The sequence below is a fragment of the Falco cherrug genome, chromosome 1, assembly GCF_023634085.1.
Source record: "Falco cherrug isolate bFalChe1 chromosome 1, bFalChe1.pri, whole genome shotgun sequence".
Lineage (NCBI taxonomy): Eukaryota > Metazoa > Chordata > Aves > Falconiformes > Falconidae > Falco > Falco cherrug.
The window spans coordinates 13,611,514-13,636,858 of record NC_073697.1 but is presented as its reverse complement, the minus strand read 5'-3'; the positions used below and the strand labels follow the sequence as shown (position 1 = coordinate 13,636,858).

The window sequence follows — 25,345 nt, the reverse complement described above, 5'->3', positions numbered from 1 at the left end:
CCCCCACAAACTTCTGACGCTCAAAGGGAGCCAGCCCGGCGGCTCCGCGAAGCCGCTCGCCTGCCTCCTGGGGAGCCCCTATCGCAGCTGTGGGAGGGGGAGGCGGCTAGCGCGCCCCCCCGCTCCGGCTGCGCTCCCCGGAGGGGCCGTGCCCTAGGCTCCCCGGCCCGGGGGAGGCGCCACCGGGCAGCAGCTCGTCAGCCCGGGCCCAGCGCTGGCGCCAGCCTCCCGGGAGGGACCCCAGCCTCGGCCGACCGTCCCCTCGGGCCGGCCGGGCTCCTGCCGCCGGCCCTCAGCCCCGGCAGTCGGCAGAAGCGGCCGCGGAGGCCGGGCTCCCTCTGGGCGGCAGGAGGTGAATGGCAAGCGGCGGCTTCTCCCTCCCACACCCCAGAGTCGGTCTCGCCTCCTCCAGCAGCAGCAGTAGCGGGTCACCTCTGCGCGGCTGAACCGAGCCGCGCCGCGCTGCCTGCCGGCCGCAGGGCTGCCGGGGAGGCGGAGGCAGCTGGCGGCTCCCCTCGGCGCGGCGGGCTCGGGGGCGCTACCTGCGGGGCCGCCGCCGGGCTGCGGTGACATTGGGAGGAGACTCATCCGAGGGCGGCGCCGGCGGGCGGGAGCGCCTGTGCCCGCGGCGAGCGCCAGCCGCCACTCGCCCTCCCGGTGGCGGCGGGGAGCGGGGCGGCGGGCGGGCAGGCTCGGCTCCGGCTGCCCGGCGCGGCTGCCGGGGTGCTCAGCCCTTCGTTTCCTCTCGGCGTGGCGCTGCTGAAGGCTCCGGACTATAAATAGCAGGCTCGCCGGCCGCGCGCGCACGCACGCACCGGGGGAAAGTGCCGCGCCGGTCGCCCCGCCGGGCGGCCGCCCCGCTGCCGGGCAGGTAACCGCCGCTCGGGGGGCGCCGGGGCGGGCGGGGCGCGTTCCGCTGCCGGGGTTTTGTTTCCTCGTTTCCCCGCTGGCTCCGGCGCGTCGGGAGAGATTAAAAGCCGGGAATCCGTTCCGCCAAAGTCCCTCCCTTTTATTCCCTTATCAAGTTTCGTAAGGTTACAGCCCGCGAGGCGTGCGCAGCCCCGGCAGAAGGCGAAGGCGCGCTCGTCGGGGCCCGCCGCAGCCCGGCGATCCGACCGGGGGTGCGCTGAGGCCGGCCGCCGCTCTCCTGTCGCCGGGGCGGGCGTCGCGCCCCCTCAGCGCCGGGGCTGAGGGAAGGGAGGCGGCCCGGCCGCCCCAGGGCCCGCCGCCCGGCCCGCCGCCGCCCTCCGGGGGCGCGGGGGAAACCGAGGAGCCGGGGCAACTTCCAGCCGAGACCCGCCGGGGATTTCTGCTACTTTCTCCCGGCGGCGGCGGCGGCGCTGCCCGCCGAGGAGCCTCGGTGCTGCCGTGGCTGTGGCGCCGTGGCCGGCCGCGGCTGCTCCGAAGGGGCGTTGGGGGGGCTTGAGGGACCTGATCTGCAACGGTTCCCCGCCACGTTTCAAAGTTGGGGGTCCTCGGCTGGTGAGGCGGGTGGCAGGGCTCGGTGGGTGCCGCGAAGGGGTTAATTGGTGGAGTAATTGAGCTGTAGGTTCCCCATCTTGCACATAACAGCGCCCGCTGAAATGCGATGGAAACCACGGGAAAGGTATGGCGCGTAGGTAAGTTGGGCAGAGTTGTAACTTGAAATGGTATCAGGCAGAAAAGGCGGGGATGGGGGATGACGTTTAATTGCCGAACTGTGAGCAAGTGGAGCTCGATTTTCTTTTCCCCCAAATGACAAACGGATTTTGAAGCATGGGTGGCAGCTCTGGTGCTACCTGTTTGCCCGGTCCCCACAGCTAACCCGGTGCCTTATCTGAAATAACAGGAGTAGGATGAAGTCTCTGTAGAGCTATGTTTTCATCTGTTGGGCAATTATGTTTCCATTTCTCTTCCTTGCCAGAAGAAATTTCCTTGTTTATTTACCCATTAATGATGTGTTAAAATAGGTATACTAAAATCTGGCTATATATATGCCATTTAAATCTGGCTTTGGATCTCAAAAAATGAGATTAATTTTCAGTCTTCACTGGTTGGCAGACACCCTCTGTCTATGTTTAAAGGATGTCTGCGTAGCAAGAATGATGGGGGAAAATGTCTGTTTCTCGGTCTGTATCAAAGGGAGAGTTTACGTAAATAATTGGTTACTAACAAAACTTCTTACATTCAGATACATATTTACAAGTGTGCTAGCAATCCTTGAAAAGCCAATGTTGTGGTCAATTGATTTTTTTTCTTTTTTAAATGTTATTTTTATTTTACTGGATTAAATTGGTACTAGCTTTAAAGCCCCGTGGTATCTTAATTTTTTTGTCCTGTGAACCTGTGTATTTGGATGGGGTTTGTGTATGTAAGCCCTCACTACTGTAACTATCCGTGCAGGACTGAATGCTCTTTGCTTCACACGTTCTGATAATTCCACTAAAATTAAGGTGCAAGTCACAAGATTAATATGACCAGAAATTAGTCCTGTGAGATTTTTACAGCTCTGATGACGTTAGTGGAGCATGTGGCAGTGTTACTACTTCAGAGCCCTGGTTTTGCTTTTTTACCTCTGCTTTCTGATGGAGTTTCTACAGTGCTCAAGATAAGATGAAACCTTCCTTTAAAATACAGCTTTTCTTTTACTGGCTCTCTTGGACTACCTAAAGCTTCAAGTTCCAGTTCTCCATGGGTTCCTGAAACCTTGCAAGTGTTGCTGATAGCTCTTTCGCTCTGGTTTCTCTGGAGAGACTTACCTGTGAGGCTATGTTAGTTCTTTTTTATCGAAGGATTCTGTCTTCCTCAGGCTAAGGTGTATCAGTCTGAGCAGGTGTATCCAGGTGCCTCCTACAGATCCTCCTTTATGACCATCTCCTTATCTTCTGATCTGACTTGGAAGATTTCATAAAATTAGCGGAAGGTTTTGTGAGTCAAAATGCATGAGTAATACTGTGCTTAGTACCTGAAAGTCTACTGTGCTGCAAGAATAAATAACCCCCCCCAAACCACAACACCCCCTCCCAAAAAGCCCAGGAATAGCATCCAAGTCAGGTCTGTAGAGGACAGCACTGCTAGTTGACAGTAAGGAGTGGAGGTTGCAAGATAGTCTGCAGGTGAAGTAATTGTTTGAACAGGCCTAGGCCTAAATTCACTATGACTTTTGAGGAAAAGTAGCAGGATGGATATGTCTGCTGAATTATTTAGTTTGTTATGAATACGTATTTTTAGCATATGACTTCTGCAGAGAAGTATGAAAACAATACTTTTTGGATTTATGTAACAGATTTACAGGAGAGAGGTAGCTTGCTAAGAGAGACAAACTGAAAGGCAGTTACTCCCAACACTTAACGTTTCTTCAAATTTTATCACAATTTGAACTAGCATTCTGAAACACTTAGTTACAGTTAGAAACTGTAGTTAGCTATGTTTCTCTCCCTAATTTATGTTTTCGTAACCTTGCCTGTGTGCCAGATGCTCTGACTGATGGAAATTTTTGGAAAGGGCTAGTTTTGTTTGGCTTATTACATCTTTTGCATTATATTAATATTTTATTGTTACCATTGATGAATGGCAAATGTTATTTATGAGACTTTTGAAAAAGGATTCCTTCTTCCAAAGGAATCTGGAGTGATAGGAATCAAATTCTGTGAAGGACTTTTCCTTGGCTTCTTAAAACAACTTGGAAATCTAACTTCACATGTCAAAACGCAAGGTGGATGGAAGGATGAAACGTTATTTGGGGAGAGGTGGCAGTCCTGGCCTCACCAAGCCTTTGGTCTTGCCTACTACTTACCATGGGTTTAGGAAGCCTCTCCACACTTTCTGATTTTACCTACAAACCTGGCAGTCTTGCTACAATTTTGTCCCAGATTCTGCATCTCATTCTTTAGGAGCAGTCACAGTTGATACTGCTTTTGCAGCCCTTAAGTTTTTTTGTGTGGTGGTTGTTTGGGTTTTTCTTTTTTGTTTGTTTCCTAAAAGAAATGCCTAATTTTTCCTTAACTTGACAAGATAAGAATCTGGTCAGTTAGCTTATCAGGCTCTCCTGTGGTGGATAACTGATCTGTTACAGAAAACCAGAGACAAACCTTGAAAGGGTGGCTGCACTGTGCGAGATTTGAGTGCTGTGCTGGACTTCATCTCATAGATGTCTTCATGGTGATAGAGGATTTTAATTAGAGACTTGCTTGTCTTGATACAAAATCCAAGCTAGCAACTCTAAAAAGGAGTTGAGGTTTGTGAATTTCAGTTTCCTGGTGTTGGAAAACTATGTTAACTGCTTGCCAGCTGAATATTAATAAGAGAAAAAAAAATTGATAAATTAATGATTGAGGATTCTTTAGTTTATTTTCCCCATAATGTTCAAAGGTGAATTCAGTTAATTTGGCCAGGTCAGTAGCAGGTCATCTCAGGGAAGAGATTTGCTCCCATTTCTTCTGTCATCATAAGTTAACTAAACATGGGCAGGTTCCCAAACAGCAAATTTGATTCATACAATGTGTTATACTATAAAAATTGCTGTTAGACAGGATATGTTCTCTATCTTCGAAGTCCTGTGTACCTTTTTGGCAAGTTATACTGAGATAACATACTGAAAAGTGAAGTGGGCATCTTATGCTGTACATGCCATGTTTATTAATTTATCTTTTAGGAGTGAATAAAACAAATTGCATTTGCTTATTCTGCAGGGTTTTTTTCAGGTTTACAATGTTAAAGTGTGCTTACATGTTTCAGCAATGGGTTTTAAATTGCTTGATGTCAGGATCTGTAGTGGGACTATTTTAAAAATGTGGATTTACTTATGCTTCTAAGGGTTTTAGATCCAAGTTCTATAGAACATACCACCCTTCTGAATCCAGAAGAGACTGGGCAGGGCAGTTGTGTTTACAGTAGTTTCAGCTCTGTAGCTGTGACAGAGGTTTAATGTTGCTTTCCATAGGTTAGAGTGCTAATAGGCTCTTTGCCTCAGCCTGACAAACTAAGCTATCTTCTTCCTGTTTGTCAGTGATTAGATTGTTTGCAGTGTTGAAGAAGGCTCTGTTTAATGAAAATGCGGAAGACAACACAAGCTGAAGGTGCTGGCTTGACGTTGTATGGTGTCAAACGTTGCTGCTGTTCTTTTCTTTGGCAGGCTGACTTTGTTCTCTGTTACTATGTGCCATGGCGTTAAAAATCAAATCCATCTGTGTGGTTTTGGTGGATGTTTTTCATTTTGTTGTATATCCTGTTTCTATGAAATTTTACCCTATGCTGTGACCTCATTGAAAATTTATCCTGAGTACAGTAGTAAAGTCAGTCTGGGCTAAGTCTGTCAGGGGGGAGCATTTTCTCTTAAACTTACCATATATGTATGACTAAACCACTTTCACTTGTATTAATTTCTTTAATTTTGTTAGCTGTACACTTGTCAGTAAGAGTTTCTTGCTTGCTGCAAACCCACTGATTTGGCAAATAGAGTGAAATTTCTTAATACGAGGCACTAAAAAGACTCTGGTTTTTATTGTAAGAGGTGGATGTGTAATGGACAATTAGGAAGGAGAAAGTCTTGTGGGAAATAAGCTTTTATTGTATTTTAACAGTTTTTCATATACCATCAGGTTTTTGTATTGTTTGTTTATTTATAAACTATGATTTTAGCTTGTTATAGCAATGGTAGTAAGATGCACTGAACCAAGGGTGCATATTTCTGTTACAAAAATGACTCAAACATGAAAATGGTTATAAAATTCTAGGCGCTAAGTGTGACTTGGTATCTTGTGTATTTACTGCTGTGCATTTAAGCATTAAGTGGAGTGCATTAACACTGTGCTATTGTATGGTGTTTCTATTGCAACAGTAACATCACTGCTCTGCCTGGATTTTGTTTGCTTTGTGTATGCGTAAATGTATAAAGAAAACAGGTATCAGTAGAACTGAGTTTTGTGGGATGAAATTCCTTTCTCTGCTCTAGTGATGTAATTTTGGAATAAATTTCTTTAATGGGTTATTCCAGTTTATACTGTGAATGAGAACAGAATTTGGTATGTAGAGTAGGAGATACTGCATTTGACATTCAGAATAATGTCAGTCTGCTATTTTTATAGTTATAAAAATATACTTTCAATTGATGAGAAGATGTTTAGTTTTTCAAATCGGTTAGCTGGAAGTTGGAGTGTGTATGTAAAGTGCCTTTTTGCTTTAGCCAAGTAAGTGTGTGGGCTGGGTACGTTTCCCTGCATGCCCCCGCCTCCCAAAGGCAGCTATAAAGCTACACTATATCTGGAATTTCTGCGTTTCTGTCTGTCATGACACAGAATTCGTGTGGCTTTTGTAGAATGGCCACGTGGCATAGCCTCTCTGTGTTAGCTGGAAATGATAAAGATGGCAATGTTGCCCCTGTGGGGTAAGTTGATCATAAAGCAAACTTCCCTGCAGTCCTGCGTAACAGCTCTTTCCGAAGGCGCAGTGTGATCAGGCCCATCAGGTGGTGATCCAGTGATTAAGGCTTGGAATAAAGACAGATGATGTAAATGATGAAGAAGCACCTAGTTTAAAAAAAAAATAACCAACAAACATTGAAATAAGTGTTCTCAGTTTAGACCTGCTGTTTGAGAAATACTGTTTAATTTGATCTGTAGTTTCTATACAAGCACAGATGCTTAACCTTCACTAATTAAGTTTTCACTTGGTTAATCTACATTAAACGCTTTTCCAAATGAATCATATTTGATGACTGTTTAGCCACTGAGTTAAAAAATATATGTATATCATTCTTAATTTTATTTCTAGGATTATTAATTATTTTTTTTTTTTTGCTTTCCTAGTGTCGGTGTCAGATAGCTTTAAGTTCTAGTATTTTGTTTCAGCTGGCTGGCATAGTCATTTCCTTCTAGGAATTGATAGTTTCCAGGTAATATAAACAAAACCAGTGGTTGCTGTTTTTAGGGAAGCAGTCTTGGGTCTCGGTACCTCAGGTGCTGATAGTCGGAAGCTTGGCATGTGTGAATACAGCCTACACTAGATGGCAGTGTGAAATATGAAGAAGCCTTTAAGACATTTGGAATTCTTAACAAACCCAGTAGAAGCTGCCACACTTACGGCTCGGTTCAAAGAGAGGCATATTTTTACTGCATGTACTCCTGTTATATATGAGGTCACTTATTTTTCTATTGGTTTAAATTTGTCTTGAATTTATCTTGTTTGAGTAAGAGAATTTATGTTTGGGCAGCTACTATAAGGTAGCTGGCATACTGTAAATTCAGTCTACAGTTGAATCTTGGTTAGCTGGCTTATGTTTGTAGTTACTTATTGGTTAGGAAAACCATATGTATTTTTAAAAATGTTACTCAAGATGTGTATTTTAAAACTGTGGGACAAAAGCTATCAGCTGATAATGAGTGAGACTTAATATTTTATAGCTGTATTATGGCCATTTATAATTTACCTAGATGATCTGGTATGTGTATGTTGTTGGGTTTTGATTTTTTTTTTTTAATAAAAGAAATTAAATTGTACGTAATCTCCAGGGAAAATTGTGTGAAGTGATATATATAAAACCAGTTTGTGTGATGTTAGTCTTTTTAAAAATGGTACGATGTATAAGTCTCAAAAAGCCTAAATGCATTTCAACAGTATTCAAGTATTGCAAAGGGGCTTTACTGACAATAGGAGTTGTTTGTGAGCAAGTACATCCTTTGTTGGTATACCTTGGAGTGCTTTCAGAGATTTCCCTCAGTAGTGTCTGATTATACAAAAATTCTGATCAAGGTGGAGAAAATAACATCTACAAGAAACCTTTAAATCAGTTTCTGTACTATCAAGATGTGATAGCCTCAAGATAGATTTCCCTGCTAAAGCATAAAAAGTGAGTGGGATTAGAGGACCCAGCCTATAAAGGTTGTGTGCATTGTTGTTGAACTGCTTCATTATATATTTGCAAGTGAAATTAGAAAGCAGTTTGATGTAACACTGTGAAAGCTTTACGTTTTTATAAAATTGGATTTTCTTCCTCTGACAAAAATTAAAAGCCTGGTCACAATAGCTTCTTTGGAACTGCGTATTGGAAAAAGTAAAGCTATCTACATGCTGGGATTATGAAATGTACTCAGGCTGTCAAAAATGTACATGTAAATGTAGTACTTTGCACTAACATTGATCAGTAATCAATCTGGTGGTAAATTAAGAAGACTATACATGCTTGAGATACAAGTCATGACATGCTGAGTGTGTTTGAGAAAAAAACACCAGTTTCTGATAATGACTCCTTTTAAGTAGAAGATAGAAAAGTACTATAAAACAGGAGTGTTTAATGAGGAAAAAGCAGTTCTCTTTTCTTAGCTTTTCTGCCACTATAGTGCTTTTAACAGAAAAAAACCTGTTAGGTACCATTGATACTGTAACGTCAGTATTTTGAAAATCATCTGAAAGACTTAGCAGCAGAAAACATAGATGTTCCAGTAAATCTATGGTTTGAGACTTATTGCACAGTGTGTATGTGAGTCTGAGGGACGCAGTAAGTAGTGTTCCTCTACATTTATGTAGTCTTTTGAAAACTCAGCTTTAACTTTTTTCATTCATAGATTGCAGCATGGGAAACCTTGTGTAAATTCTCCTTGGCAGCTTGGAATCTTAGTTGTTTCTTGAACTCCAAGTGTAAATTGAGATACCACGCCTCAGTTAAGATCGTTTTTGTTTGGCATTCACAGATAAGTTTTTGTTTCTTTTGTTTTGATGGGTTGTCTTAATTGAATGGCAGACTGTGGTAACCTTGCACAAAAGAAAAAGCATGTTAAACATCAGTTTATTTCAAAAAAAGGTTGTGGATGCCCATATTGATGTGAATAGGAGTTGTCCTACAATTTGTAGCTGAAGACCGATCTAAAGATGCATAGGAACCTGAACAGTGACAAAAGCATACTGTGACAGTCACTGACTGACTCGGGGTGAAAGGAATACAGACACTGAAGTGAGATTAAATGGCAGTTTATTTTAGGCCTGTATGGAAAGTATTCCAGAAATAAACTCTGTGATTTGGTGTCCAGCGCTCTCACTTCCAACCACGATCAGGGGGAAACGGAAAAGTTCCTTCAGAACATGAGGGAGTATTTCTTCACTTTGAGGGTGGCAGAGCACTGGGGCAGGCTGCCCAGAGGGGCCGGGGGGTCTCCTTCTCTGGAGACACTCAGAACCTGCCTGGACGTGATCCCGTGCAGCCCGCTCTGGGTGACCCTGCTTTGGCAGGGGTTGGGCTGGGAGGTCTCCAGAGGTGCCACCCAACCCCAAACATTCTGTGGTTCTGTGAAATCCCTTTGTCTGGTTTGGTATTGCATTTCATAAAGGCTGAGGAGGCTTGATCTGTGCAGGTGTGATGGTGTCAGTCCTATTCTCCCCTCCCTCCTCAGCCTGGAGGTTTTTCACCCAGTTTACTGATATTTTTGTTCTGGGCTAGCACTTGGTTATTGTTTGAGGTTCTCTGACTTGTTCTTTAAAATATTACTCCTGAAAATAGGTCTTGTGGCTGTCTTAAGTGTTTGGGGTGCTACTGAGTGTATCATGCCCAAGGCATGCTGTGTGATGAAAGGTGCATTGGACTACCAAAGTAACCCTGTAAACTTACTGTTCTTGGTAGTATGGTATCGCATGAAAGGTAAAAAACTTTTTATTTATTCTAATTTTTTTTGCGTGTGTAGGAGAAAATTCCTGTTTCTGTAACCACTGATGGTTCAGCTGCCAGTTGCAGATACAGCTTTCTTGTCTGTTACGTGGGCATGGGTGCAAGTTGGAGGAATTATTGATGCTGATCTTGGCAACAAGGTGATGAGTCCCAGATTAAGGAACGCAAGCAGACCCTCTGAAGCTCCTGGAAACAAATCGCTTCTTACATAAGCAGTGGGGTCAAAGGGAAGGTGACCCATCTGGAGTCATCTGCTTATTCTTCTAGTACAGCCAAACCTTGCAGTCTTCTTCCAGGTGGTCACATTTGTTGGCTATCATTTTCAAATAAATCTGATGTTCCACTAAGAAACATGCTACAGTTGTTTCCATGTTACTGTGAGAAGATACATTTATAACAATTATTTAAAATACCTAATTCAGCACTTGCTCAACTTGTTGAACAGCTTGCTAATGAGGTGTCCTAGAGTTATCTATAAATATTTATTAAGATTTCTATCAACAAGAGAATATGGAAAAAATGTAATCTTTTTTCAAAAGAAAAATTGTGGTTATTCATTTTTTCTGTGCTGAAACTACCTTAACAGTCAATTTTGGTATGTTACTATAGAATGACAGGCTTGGGCATTTTGCCTGAAGCAGCAATCAGAGGTGTGTGGCTAGTCTTCTTGCAAATACAAAAACAATTAATAGCTTTGTTTTCATGAACTGTTCCAGTTCAGGGAAGAAACAAAAGCAGAACACCCCAAAACATAAGTGCCTCCTGCCTATCTTAGACAAAATACTGATGAAGATCTAGCCCACGTCTGTAGTCATTTGTATTCTTGTCAGATACTTCCTAAGTTCTGAAAAACATCAGCTTTGAGAATCTATTTTTGTGTTCTGAAAGAGCAGTGTCTCCCACTGTAGTTTGAAGGTTAAGGTAGAAATATTTTCATGAAAATTGAATTATGAAGTGCAAGAATACTGAAAACATAGCAAAAGATGTATTTTTAAGCAATTTTAAAAGATAGTACTGGCCCATCAGTTATAACCCTAGCTTTTCATTTCTGTATTTGGAGCAGTGTTGCAGCTTTACATCCACATGATTTGTTAGTTCTGCTGTAGTAAATAATTCAAAAGAGCCTTTGTTATATAGTCAGCAATGTCGCACATCTCTCGTCTCCCCAAAGTGATGGGAGCAGGTTCTGACCCCATTTGAACTGCTGTAGGTTTACTGAAGCTCAAGGAAGCACTCTGGAAGATCTTGGCTTTTGGTTTCTGTGTTCTAAAAAAAATTCCTTAGCTTAAATTACAAAGTAAATTTTAAAAAAATATTAGTAGTCTAGCCCTTCTTGTGTTGATTCTGGAAATGCACAGAAGGGACAGGATTGTCAGAGAGATGCAAAAGTGCTGGTTATCTTGAAAGTCAGTATAGGTCCCATCTTGAAAATGCTCATTGGGCTGAGGCTCAGACTCTCATTTCAGACAAATGTACTCATACCTTGAACAGGCAAGGTAAGATGTGCCTCTGTTAGAGTGGTGGTGAGAAACTGAAGGAGAACTAGTGTCTGCGGAGCAGGAACTTCTGGGGAGTCATATAAAAACATCAGGAATAGTAGAAATTACCTTATCAGATGAGATATGGAAGAATATGTCATGAACAGTCTCAGTGTTGCAGCTTTCCTGAATCTTTAACAATGATGTTAAGTCATTGTGTGCTTGGCTACTTTCCATCTTACTTTAGAGGTTGTGTTGTCCCTCTTTACGTTTCGAGAACATCTGTGTATATGAGGAGATGATGAGCCGGCTGCCTCCTTAATGTTCACATGTGAGACTGATTCCCTTTATGAGGCAGGAACGTGACGAGGTGCATTTGGGTCACAGAGAGCATCAGAATCTTTGGTGCCTTTAATTTGGATTTGTGAGCATCTTGGTGAAACATTTTTGGTTCTTTTTACTATTTGTATTAGCCATGATAGTGTGCTCTGTTCTTTGTCTTTTGTGTTGTTCATATAACGCAAAGCACAGAAATCAGACTTTTCTATTTCTTGGTTTCCTTTTTCTTTTGGCTGCCTGGTGTGATGTCCTGGCCTTGTGAGGTCACTAATACTTCCTTTCTAGGCATCTTGTGGTAAGTTTCAGATCTAGACGTCCTATAGTAAGCTTTTACCATCCAGAGGTACCTTGTCAAGCTTGAGAAAAGTGGGCCAATGTGAACCTCATGGACTTCAAAAGGACCAAGTGCGAGGTCCTGCACCCGAGTCAGGGCAGTCACCAACGTCAGTACGGACTGAGTGATGAACGGATTGAGAGCAGACCTGCTGAGAAGGACTTGGGGATACTGGTGGGTGAAAAATCAGAAATGAGCTGGGAATGTGTGCTTGCAGCCCAGACAGCAGATTGTATTCTGATCCGCATAAAAAGAAGCATGGCCAGCAGGGCAAGGGAGGTGATTCTCTCCCTCTACTCTACTCTACTCTTGTGAGACCCTACCTGGAGTACTGCATCCAGCTCTGGAGTCCTCAACACAGGAAAGATATGGGCCTGTTTGAGTAGGTCCAGAGAAGGGCCACAGAAATTATCAAGGGGCTGGAACATCTCTCCTCTAAAGAAAGGCTGAGATAGTTCAGCATAGAAGGCTCCAGGGAGACCTTACTGCAACCTTTCACCACGTGGAAGAAGGGGGCTTGTAACAAAGATGGAGAACAACTTTTTACTAGGGCCTGTAGTGACAGGACAAGGGGTAATGGTTTTAACCTGAAAGAGGGTGGATTTAGATTGGACATAAGGAAGACATTGTTTACAATGAGGGTGGTGAGACACTAGAACAGGTTGTCCAGGGAAGTTGTGTGCATGCCCTATCATTGGAAGTGTTTGAGGTCAGGTTGGACAGGACTTTGAGCAACCTGATCTAGTGAAAGATGTCCCTGCTCATGACAGGGGGTTTGGAACTAAATGATCTTTAAAGATCCCTTTCAACCCAAACCATTTGGTAATTCGATGATCAGGGTTTGCCTTTCAAACTGTCCCATAGCTTTAGTCTTAATAGTTATTCGGGAGGTAAAAAGATTTGCATTTGTTTTAATCTGTTCATAATATCAAGTTTAGTTTGTTTCAATCCTTAACAAATTTATATGCAGAACTACTGTTGGCCGTACTGACCTTGAGCTGAAGTAAATTCTATCCTCATATAATGTTAAGCACTCATTTTTTTGTTCTTTAATGAAAGATGCATATATTTTTTGGCACCTAATGAGAAGTGTTCAGTATGCCTGTGTTGATTAGTAAAGAAAACTTGTAAAGTCTCTCACATAGTACAGTTAATTTATCCTCTTAGTACAGTCAGCGATACTGGTTTTTGCTCTTTTCATATGTGGTTATCTTTGAGGTTGTTCTGTTTATGTCCAAATAGTGGTGTTCCCTTTCTAGTCCAGTGAAGGATATTCATAGCTTTCAGACCTAGTTCTTATCATACCCAGACTACTAACAGAATCAGACCGTGTAAGCCAGGACCCAGCACTAAGGTGAGGTGCATGTAACTTGCCATGCTCTTCTCAGTAGAATTTTCTGCATCTGACAGATGATGCAATCAAATGAGTAAACAAAATTTGGATCTTGTCATATCTGTAGGTAGCAGGTGTCTGTATAAGTCATGGACTGCAGTGGCTCAGGTAACTGAAAATAAATGAAATAATTTATACTCTAAATAAACACCGCCTTAGTCCATCACTTAAAAGTCATCCTATGTGAAAAAGGGTACACAAAGTGTATGTAAGTTTATGAGATTAAGCAGAGAAAGCCAGAAGGATAACTCTCGTTTGATATGCCACACACACAAAAAAGAAATGCTTTAAAAGAATTACCAGGCAAGGAGGAGATAATTAAACCATCAAACACAAGGAATTTCGCGGCCATTGCGGGTAAACAACTCTGGCTGCTCCAGGCAAGGGACCAACTTAATTAAAAAAAAAAATCATCTAATTTAGTTAACCCATTTATTAAAGAAATATGTTGGAAAACCATTAGTCTTTCTGCAGACATTAACACTTTGTAAGTGCAACATTTTAGAAAGGGAACTTTCTAAAATTTCTTTGGCATTACTTTAAAAACATACAGATGGTGTGGTGTGCAAAAGCTGTTTGGTTTTGTGTTTGAAGTATCAGGTAGTCAGGATTAAAACATTTCTTTCTTCTCATCATAAAATACATGCTTTTCCTTTTCTAAATAAGAGGAAAGCTGAGATCTGTAGAAGGAGTTGCATTTTATTCTGTTTATTGGAAGATCCTTAGGGCAGTGAGGAGGGTGCACAGCAAGCTTACTACCCTGGAGTTCAGGAGAACACACTTTGGCCTCTTCGGGGATATGCTTGGTAGAGCACCATGGGGTAGAGCCCTGGAGGGATGAAGGGCCCAAGAAAGTTGGTTAATATTCAAGGATGACCTCCTCCAAGAGAGGGAAGTCAGGCAAAAGTGCCAGGAGGCCTGCTGGATGAACTAGGAACTCCTGGACAAAGTCAAACACAAAAAAGAAGCCTACAGAGGGGGGAAGCAAGGATGGATAGCCTGTGAGAAATGCAAAGAAATTGTCCGAGTAGCCAGGGATCAGTTAGGAAAGCTAAAGCCCTGATAGAATTAAATCTGGCCAGGGACATCAAGGGCAACAAGAAAAGCCGCTATAGGTATTTCGGTGATAAAAGGAAGACCAGGGAAAACATGGGCCTTCTCTGGGAGGAAATGGAAGACTGGTTACCTGGGATATGGAGAAGGCTGAGGTACTTAATGACTCTGTCACCTCGGTCATCACCAGCAAGGGGTCAAGCCACACTGCCCAAGTTGTAGAAGGCAAAGGGAGGAACTGGGAGAACAAAGAACTGTCTGCTGAAGGAGAAGATCAGGTTTGAGATCCTATAAGGTGCACAAGCCTAGGGGACCTTCTGAGATGCATCCGCAAGTCCTGAGGGAACTGGCAGATGCAGTTGCTAAGCCACTTTCCATCATATTTGAGAAGTCACGGCAGTCACATGAAGTTCCCACTGACTGGAAAAGGGGAAACGTAACCCCCATTTTGAAATACCGAAATAAGGAAGACCTGGGGAGCTACAGGCCAGTCCGTCTCACCTCTGTGCCCAGCAAGATCAGGGAGCAGATTCTCCTGGAAACTATGCTAAGGCGCATGGAAAATGAGGTGGTGATTGGTGACAGCCAACATGGCTTCACTAAGGGCAAATTGTGCCTGACAAATTTGATGGCCTTCTATGAAAGGGTTACAGCAAGGGTGGATGAGGGAAGAGCAACTGAAGTCATGTACCTGGACTTGTGCCGAGTATTTGACACTGACCTGCACAACATCGTTGTCTCTAAACTGGAGAGACATGGATTTGATGGATGGACCACTTGGTGGATAAGGAATTGGCTGCATGGTTGCAGTCAAAGAGTTGTAGTCAATGGCTCGATGTCTAAGTGGATACCAGTGACAAGTGGTATTCCTCAGGGGTTTGTACTGGGACTGGTTCTCTTTAGCATCTTTGTTGGTGACATAGACATTGGGATTGAGTGCACGCTTAGCGAGTTTGCTGATGACACCAAGCTGTGCGGTGTGGTCAAGATGCTGGAGGAAAGGGTTGCCATCCAGGAGGGACCTTGAATGGCACAAATACAGGTGGGGCAGAGAATAGATTGAGAGCCACCCTGAGGAGAAGGACTTGCAGGTGTTGGTTGATGAGAAGCTCAACACAACCCAGCAATGTGTGTTTGCAGCCCAGAAAGCCAACTGTACCCAGGGCTGCATCAAAAGAAGTGTGGCCAGCGGGTCCAGGGAGGTGATTCTCGCCCTCTACTCTGCTTTCTTAAGACCCCACCTGGAGTCCCGTGTTCAGCTTTGCGGCCCCCAGCGTAAGAAGGACATGGTCATGTTGGAGTGAGTCCAGAGGAGGGCCATGGAGATGGGTCAGAGGGTTGGAGCACCTCTCCTGTGAAGACAGGCTGAGAAAGTTAGGGTCGTTCAGCCTGGAGAAGGGAAGGCTACAGGGACACCATATAGCAGCCTTCCAGTACCTAAAGGGGCCTACAGGAAAGCTGGGAAAGGGCTTTCTACAAGGGCATATATTGGTAGGACAAGGGGCAATGCCTTAAAACTGAAAGAGGGTAGATCTAGATTAGATATTAGGAAGAAATTCTTCACTATGAGGGTGGTGAGACACTGTCCCAGGCTGCCCAGAGCAGCTGTGGGTGCCCCATCCCTGGCAGTGCTCAAGGCCAGGCTGGATGGGGCTGGGAGCAGCCTGGGCTGGTGGGGGGTGGCCCTGCCCAAACCATTCTTTGATTCTATAAATACCTTATGACCTTTCTATTAGTGTTTACTGTGTACTCCACTGGTATAAAGCTACCTCATAATTGTCCTTGATGATACATTAGCTAATTAAAGTTTGTTTTTTCTCACTTCTACCAATGAGTCTGATAAGGCTTTTTCTTTGAGAAATAAGTATTTTCTCTCATTTATGGGTAATGGTAATTTTAATGCGATATTGACTATTAGAAAATATGCTCAGGTATTTAAAAATTAAAGGAAAAAACCAAACCCAACACAAACTCTTTAGTATTAATTTCTTTATCTAGTTATGACAGCCAGTGGAGATTTTTTGATTGTTTTTTAATGGGGCTAAGAAGGAATGAATAGTAAACCAGCCAACATACAGTCTGGAAAAGTATTTTTAAAAAAGCGTTGGTCCATAGTAAAGATACGAAGACCTTTACAATTGACAGAGTAAAGGCAAATAGACATTTGAGACTCACTAGGTTAACTTATACTAGCATGCTGGAGAAAAAATCCCAAATCACATGGACAATGTGCTGTTGTTCAAGAAGCATTATGTAAGCTACAGCACTGTGATGGAGTAAGGGATGAATTTATACAACTGTGAAGCTGAGAATTTTGTAGCTTGAAGAAGCCCTGGTTTGTATTGCATGTGATCTGGAATGAATAGCTAGGCAATATTGAACAATGTGAGAAGGAAAAGACCAATGTTTTTTTTGAAGGGGGGGAACGTAGAGAGTTTTTTTAATCTACAATACAAAAATCTGAGAATATCTTTTGCCACGTTTCCTCTTGGTTATTGTGTTTCACCAAAGGTGAAAGTATTACAAAATTAGTGGGAATCTGTTTTTTTCCTGCTAACTCCTGTAGTATCCAATCTTCTCACAACTCCACTGGGAATAGCTTTAATCAGCAGACAAATGAACCTGGAGAACATTACTATGATTTTTATTCTACCATTTATCCAGGGATTTGCCTAGAGGATTCAGTATGGCCAGTTAATTGTCTGTCATCCCTGTCCCTACCAGTCTGCATGTCATCACCGGATAAAATAATACTATATGTGGTTGGGGTATTAGTATCAAACCAGACATCCTCCTCCTGTAATTTACTATTCAAAATAAATAAGGCTGAGGAATAAGAAGTGAGTGGATAAGAGCATCAGTTGGGAAATTTGCTGCTCATATGTTTTTTTTAAGGGCAAGAAAGATGATCAGGGAGAAGAGGCAGATGAGATCTTGAAGCTCTGTATACAGAGGATAGTATCGGTAGGTATGATCCTAGGTCCAGGACTTCAGTGTTTTCAAAATACTCAAAGAAATTAATAGAAAAAATATTAATTTTTTTTTTTGTCTGCCCAATCATCACTCTTCTCCGAGTGAGCTGGAGCAGTACATCATTTGTACAATCAAGTGAGCACTATTTGCAGGTTATGCAGTTGACAGTGGTGTGGATGCTGTCTTGGCCTGCAAGCCTTGTCTTGTCTGTTATTGCACCGTTGTGGCTGCAACAACCATTACCAGCTGAACATACTCATTAGCACATGGGAAGTGTATGGAAACGGTAATGGCTGGGTTGCCCAGGGAAGCACTCAATTGCTGAAGTGTTTGTGTGAGCTTGAGGCTGGACTGTAACTAGAGCTGCCAAATCTAAAACTTTAAAATCACCGTTAACCTGAAAATTCAGAATGAATCAATGTAATGCTTTTAGCCTTCAGTTTGAAAGAACGTTTTTACTTGTACTTGGTTTCCTAAATCGTTACAGAATATGTGATGTGGTATTTGCAAATAGCAGCAATACTTCATAAATTACTGGCATTTTTACTGGTCTGTGTAGATTTATTGGTCACTGACTGTTTTACTGTAGTTGGGGAAGAAGCTAGAACTGAGTGCTTACGTTTGAATGAACATATGTAAAGGCCAGTGCCAGAAGAGCAGCAAGGGAGAAAACAGGTGTACCAGAGGTGCCTGTGAAACCAAAAGGAAGAAATCTGCATTCTCATAAGAAGCTTCTGCTCTTGTGCTTACAGTAATTTAACAGTATACAACAAGTTTTCTGTTGTATCTAGTTGTACTACTACCCTGTGCCTCTCTGACATAACATTGGAAGTGTTTTGGGTCGGAGCATGTGCATGTGTCTCTCTTCTAGCTCAGTGGGGCAGTGATTCTTGACAATGTCAACTAGATTCAACTTCAAATTCATATTATTCCAGGGCATAGTTATCTAACACATTTTTTTTTTCAAGTAATTTTCTGATCTTACTTTTAGTTGTAGATTTAATATTTAAAACGTGAGGATTCTTAATGTTAAGAGTAATATTAAGGAAAATTAATGTTTAATTCAGTGTCATAAGAAATAGCTTACAGTCATTTTTGCAGATGAGATGATAAGATCTCTCTCATAGTTCCTTTGGAATTTTGGTGCTTATTAATCACCCTTTGCTTAAGGGATAAGGCATAAAATCTTCCTTTGTATGTGTCTGCCAGAAGTTAGATTACATTGGATCTAAATAAACATCATGTTGGAATGAATAGAGAGGAAGATCCATATTTGTAGATTTATAAATTACCTTAATCCTGAAAACCAAAGCTGAAATTTCTCATCTGTGTCAGCACTACAGTAGACTCTGTGGATTGACATAGTTCATACTTCTGTGCTGGTCTGTCCCTGGCACTTGATATTTTACAGCTCTATTCTTCATTCACAGAAGTGTGTAAGTAGAAGTAGGACATAGTGGAAAAGTTGTCTCTTTAGATGTATGCTTGTAAGAAATTAACTCTGCAGGGCAGTTTGCTGGTCATAGTTGATGACTTAACTGGAACAGAAGGTTCAGATCAGACCAAGGAATTAACCTCAATTAGTCTTCTGTTTTAAATCTGCATCTGTATTCAAAACAGAATACATTGGTGGATTTATTAGAAGCCTTGCTGTGAGTTATGGTTTGAATATCTTTTTTTTTAAGATTTTTTTGCGAGATTTCTTCTGGTTCTCCTGTGCCTCCACCCCTGACACGCAGGGGCACTTTTGTTTGTGTGCCTAGCTGCTTACCAGCCCAGTTTCCTATTCTTTGGCTTAGTTGTAGTACACTATCATTAAGAATTATTTAATGATCTGATTAGAACTATATATTGCCATATGCTGAGATGATATGTTCAACATTTCTTCTCTTTGTGTCTTAAAAGTGATAGTGTTCTGTCTTAATCTAGAATGTAATGCTGTTCTTCACACTGAATGCAAGGAGGTGTAATTCTTTTCAATACAAAAGTATAGAGTGGCTGGCTAGAGGATGGTTTAGGATTTTTTTTTTTTTTTGTGGAATACATAAACTTATTTAAGAGTATTTTAGACTTGTAGAGAGTTTATACCTCTGGAAAAAAATACCATGTTTATCTGGGAAAGATTTGGAGAGAGAATTTTTTCTGGAGAAAGGTTCTGTTGGAAATGGTGGAAATCTAGCTTTGTGAGAAGAAAGATTAGGTAGTTCCTTTAATGAGAGCCAGGGATGATTGAGGCAGGGGGTAGTTATGAAGGATCAGGATGAGAATATTTTAGTAAGGATGAAAAGGACGGGCACTGGTAGTCTGAAGAGCTGGAGGTGAAGTGACAGTTCTTTTGTTCATTTTGCTGTCTCTGTTGGTTTCTTCCTCTTTTTTTGAGGCTGTTTTCCTGAAATCCTATTAATTCAGCGATGAGAGAAAGATGATGAGAATTTGAAGTGTGGTTGTGTGTTTTAGACTAAGGAAATCAAATCAAAAGTAACAAAGTTGATCTAAACTATCTCTTTATGTGTCTTGTCTCCTGGTTTTGGTGGTGAAAGCAGGCCAGCTGCTAATAAGTTGATTGCACAAGCTTTTTGACAGTTTGAGAAACTCTTAGACCAGAAAAATGACAGAAAAGCTGTGAGAACAAGGGAAAAAAAGACATTTCTATATTTACCCTACTTTTTGCCTTTGTTTTTCTTTGTAGAACTTAAGTGCTACTTCTTTGAGGCCATGACAAATAGCTGTTGTCTGTTTTTTAAAAGAAAAGCCCAAACAAAACCCTTTCTCAATTGCATGTCAAAAGTAGTCCTATGTAGACAGGGCGTTCAAATATTAAATGCTTTAAAATTTTTATATAGGTTATCAATAAGATGCAGTTTATTTTGGATAGTTACAAGTAAATTGCCTTGTTATTAACAAAAATCTTCTGCAAGCCATAATAAAAATTGTAATTAAAATAAATCGGGCACCCTTTTCAATTGAAGAGAATGGGGTAATTTTTTGATCCAACACAGGATTGAAATTAAGTAATATTTATTAAGCAACCTGAATCCGTAAAACTAAGACTTATTTCTTGTCCTACTGGGACAGGATGAGTGGTTGCAAGGCATTTGGATATTAGTAACGTTTAGTAGTATATAATTTGTTAGATGTAGAGAAAGCGTTAATCTAAGAACTGATGAAAATTTGATTGTTAGAGAATATCAGAAGACTTGGAAGTGTATGTTGTAGATAGTGACTACCATTAGATTATCTTTTATTTCATGCTTAACTTGTGCTTTTTTTGCTAAAGCTGGTATTTTCTTAAATGAAGGTGTGTTGCTTTCTTTTCCCCCAATCTAGGTGGACTGTACTAGAAGGCAGACCATACTGGATCCACCTAGTCTGGGGCCAGTGCCATGAGAAGGTGATAACAAGTTCTTGTTTGTAATAGTTGATCTTCTTTTGTCACTTCTTGCCACTGACAGAAAAAGAAAGGCAGAAGAGCATGCAAAGCCTTTCCAGGAAGTATTGAGTTCCACCATATGAAATAAAAGAGCAATAAGTGTGTTCTGTGATCAGTGGATTCAGGACAGCGGTGTATTTGTTCTCGAATGCTGTAACTAAAATGCATGATTTACTAACAAAAAAAAAATTGTATCAGGTGCAGTGCTGAGTTGGAATCTGTATGTATCTTCCAGCAACAGCTGATGAACTGGTGCTCTTCACTCCTTAAAGCACAGTTAGCAGATCCGATAAAGGAAGGGGGCAGAATTGGTACCATGGCATTGTGTGCTGTAATGACATAAAATGAGGCAAACTATACTTTTCTGGGCCAACGATCTAGGGGTCAAAACTTCCTGTTGTATTTTTTCTAACTGCTTCTTACTGTGGTTGTCTTCCTTTAATTCTAATATGCAAAGTACCAGTCAAATCTATTAATTGTTTTATCAGCATCCATGGAAATGAAAAATGAGAGACAATGCAGCTGTCAGTGGGAGCTGTGCTCATTTAATGACTGTAAAATTTGACCTCAAGCTAGGCTTCCTTTTATTTCCTTTCCTATGGATAAGGGATTTGAATGAAGCATTTTGGTATGATAGCATTTCAAAATTTTGACATATATTTAAATAGATATGGACTGTGTGTTTGAATCAGTACTTAGCCTTTCACTTAACCTGAAGACTTAGAAATGCAAACAAAATAAATGAACAAAGCATTCAGTAAAATCATCTTGAGTGATGCCTGCCATGTAATAAAAACAGCAAACTGACTGCCAGACAGTATTAGACCTAAAGGAGACAACCTCAGCTCTGGCCAGGTATGGCAAAAATTGTAGTAGAGCATGCTTGCTGCAAAGTAGGTATTAGAAGGTAAGGTATCCTTTCTGAATTTTAAATGCTCTGGTTTAGAGTAAATAGACTTCATAAATGCTGGTAATGTGTCTTAAGACAAATGAAGTGTCCTAGAACAGTGTCCCCCCCCTCTGATAAATGCTAGCTGGTGACACAGCTGTCTTCTGTGACAAGTCGGTTTGGCACTGCTGCAGGCAGAGCAGCGTTACTGAGAAACCTGGTGTGTTTTGTCTTCAGCGCTCTTTTTCTGTTAACTAAATAGATGTCCTAGCACTGATCATCATCTCCAGAGTGCAAGATCTGAAGTACGGTACTGGATTTTGGGACAGTAGAAGATTAAATTATTACATTTCTCTCTTCAGGCTTAATTGGGATTGTTCTAATTTATGTCAGTTTCGAGCTGATGCCTCACAGTCTCAGTGCTGTCAGATTAGTCCAGGCATAAGGTGCTTTGGGTAAATTGCTTCTCTCAGGCTCAGATTGGCTTCCAGCACCTCTCTCCCTGGGGTGAAGGGGGATATAGGACCATTTTGTTGCTGAGAAGATAAGGGTTTAGTTTACTACCAGCCACATTATGGCTTCTTTTAAGGATTAGCTCAGAACAGAGAAGTGAAATATTTAATTTAGCTACTATTCCTCTCCTTTCCCCTTCTCTTCAAAATGCTTCCAAGCACTGTGCAACCAGATATTTGAACTATACATTGGTAGATGTCAGTTTTTCTGTTGCTAGATTTTTATTACTTTATTTATCTTTACTATGTTGGGGTGAAAAGCAGCAGCCATTTAACAGAACTAAGTAGCCACCATTAAGGACAAAGGGAGGAAGAACAGTATCTGTCTGAAGCCACATGGGAAATTCTAGGCATTTGTCTTGGAGTTAGATTTTTTGCCCAGGATGCCATAATTAATGCCCTTAAAGAGAGGCAAGTCTTCATTTCTTAGCCTCTTAACACCAGCGGTCATGCATATGTTCATCCCAGCCTCAGAGGGTGCTGTGCCACTGTGAAACTAACAGTTTTTCACCTTTTCTTTTGAACTGTAGGTACCCAGAACCCTTTCTTTCTTGCCACAGTGATGAGTCCATGAAAGCTCTTAGACAGCTTACATTGTCTGTATGTATTTTTGATGTCCTTACTGCTAAGAATACATACTGCACAATTCAATACACTCACCAGATTCCGCTGCAGCAGTGGAAGGATACTTAACTCACAATTTTAGTTTTAATTATTTTTTCAATATAAGTGAAATTGTAGCTCACCTCAGTATGAATGTTCTATTGAGAACGTTAAATTAACTAAGAAATGTTCTAAAAATTAAACTTCCATTTTTTCTTTAGGTGGAATCTTTTAATAAAACTTGATTGAGTCTCCGGTGTGTTTTTGTGTTCTCTATCAATAATACTTAGATATAAGCTTTTTGTTTTCTGAAGAAAATTTGAGCAAGTTGATCAGTTGTTGCTTTCTGCTCCATTATCCATTCAGCTCAGTTTGATTTGTGTTGGTAGCAGCAATGAAATGTAAGGAGCAGGAAAATAAATTGCTGGTTCTGCATGTCTCCTGACCAGAAGCGTTTGTTAGTTAGCTATTCCGTTCTTATCCTTCCAGTCAGGGCAGTCTGTACAGAAATGAATTTCTTCATCAAAGTGAGAGAACATGGCACTTATAGTGCCATTTTCATTCTGGAAATGGAAAATTACTTTTCCTCTGGAAGGCACGAGCATTCAGACACATCTAATGTCTTTGCAGCTCTTTAGGAAAATGAATAAATCAGGCTGTCAGGCCTCTAATCTCTGTCCAAGACTTCTGTGGTTCTTCCAAGGCTCGACGTGTAGAACCAGAATTTTGTCCCTTTGAAATCAAAGTCCTGTGAGTAAGCAGAGGTCACCGTTTCACAATTCATGCAGTATGTCATCAACCTTTCTAATAAGTCTGAAACATTTGCTCCACAAATATACCATGTATTGGCTGATTAGGTTTTTTTCTTTCTTTTCCTAGTTAACTAAAATGTGTGTGGTGAACTGTGGTGTAAGAGAAGGAAAAGTGAACTGAAGTTGTACAGCCATTGATTAAGTGATCAGTCATTGAAAGGCAAAGCATTTGCAGGATCACAGCACTAACGTCCATCTAGCTGTGATTTCCAGTGTCTGTTTTATCTACCAAGGTCTTGAGGAGCTTGATATAGAGCTACCTTGTAAACACCTCTGCTGAGGAATCATTTGTTTTATTGCCAACAGGATGACACCAGTCTATAGTTAGTCATGTCTAGTCTGTAATCAGACTCAATGGGGCAGATTAGGTACTCTTGTGAAAGAGAACATGACTGGAGAAGATTGGCAGGAGAAAACACAGATGCTGAAGCAGCTGGACTTAAATAATCAGTACTCCAGGTGGTCAGAGAGATTTGTTTGTTTCTGAATGCTTTGCTTAAACTTTAGGCTAAGAAATAAAACTGTGCCATCCTCTAGACATAGCACTGAGTACTTTTATGTTTTAGGAAATTATTTATTTGCATACATTTATCTGCTTGATTATGTGATTTTTTTTTTTTTTATTTGCTTAATGGTGGTTGTCAGCTTTGCTATTACAAAGAATTAATCCCATCAGGTGTGGTCTTGCAAGTATGGAAAACCATAAACTTCAAGGATTATGATTCATCCATGTTTAAAAGGAACATTCAGGCATTAAAACCAAGTTTTATTATTGAACATCCTGAGATCCTGCCCTCTGGCTTAGCACAGGGGAATGGGAAATAAGAGTAGAAAGCAGATGATGAGCCCTGCTGTGTCTTGATGAAGGGGCTGAGGAAGTGACTGTCCTGGCTGATTTGTTGTGGTGTTAGTGCAAATGATGTTCTGGCTTTTCAGCTGTTGCTGGTCTCAGCCAGATGTTTGTGTTGATACCAGTGCTCATTTGTGTTAAATAGCAAATGCTGAGGATCAGCAAATCTTTATTTTTGTCCTCCTTGCTGTGGGGGTGGTACCTTCTGCAAGTATGGACGAGTGGTAACTAGGAGTACTACCATTTAACAATTACTGCTGAATTCAACAAAGCCTGTTTGAGAAGGAGAGAGTAAGCTTTGCAGAAAATAAAAGTTCAGGGAAGAGGGGGGCAAAAAGCAGAAACAATCAACACTAGTTTCTTGAAGTCAGTGTCTTGACACACTATGCTCAGGTAAGGTAGTTGAGTGTCATTGTTTTTTATTTAAAAGTAATTCTTGATTGCTATGTATAGTCACACTGCTCTCTTTCTTTCTATGCTCAGGCTGCTCCTGGCTTGTAAAGGGGAACCTTTGAGAGGTATCTAAAAGCTGTCTCACCTTACGGAACAATCATCACTGGAGTATAAACTTTGTTATGTACCAGCCCAAAGAGAACTGTGACAAATATGTGCTGTCTGTGATAACAGTGTGGTCTCCTATTGCATGAAAAAACTGCTGGTTTAGTTGAAGCTAGCTCTAAAAAGACTGCTAATAGTGTTAGTGTTAATTCTTCATCAATACAAATCCTTTGAAAGTAACTGTAGGTGTCCATTGCAGCGTCATACTAAATTTATTTGTTAGATGTTTCTGGTCACACAGTGCACAGTGCCTGGCAGCTTTGTGTTTCCTCTGTGCCTTTTTCTTTTCTTTTCTTTTTTTTACTCCACACAAAAAGCCCAACAACAATAAAACCCATGATATGATTTTGGTCCTATCTGCATCTACAGGGATCTGCTGTAAAGGAAATCTTGAGCTATCTATACCTTACTTGTTGATAAGTCTCATAGGAATGTACGGGTTTGTACTTAGTATATTTGTAAATAACTCCTCCATTATCTCCATTCT

The 25,345-nt window shown here is 41.4% G+C and overlaps 1 long non-coding RNA gene across 2 annotated transcripts in view; it reads left to right on the top strand.

The window, feature by feature from the left end:
* Nucleotides 1-391: 391 nt before the first annotated feature.
* LOC129734456 (uncharacterized) overlaps nt 392-25,345 on the top strand; it is a 120,126-nt gene continuing 95,172 nt past the window's right edge. The window contains exons 1-2 of one of the 2 annotated variants that reach the window (XR_008730051.1): nt 1,096-1,619; nt 20,532-20,595. This is a non-coding gene — a long non-coding RNA (uncharacterized LOC129734456). Of the gene's footprint in view, nt 872-1,095; nt 1,620-20,531; nt 20,596-25,345 lie in introns of those variants that run through there. The other variant, XR_008730053.1, reaches the window with a different exon arrangement.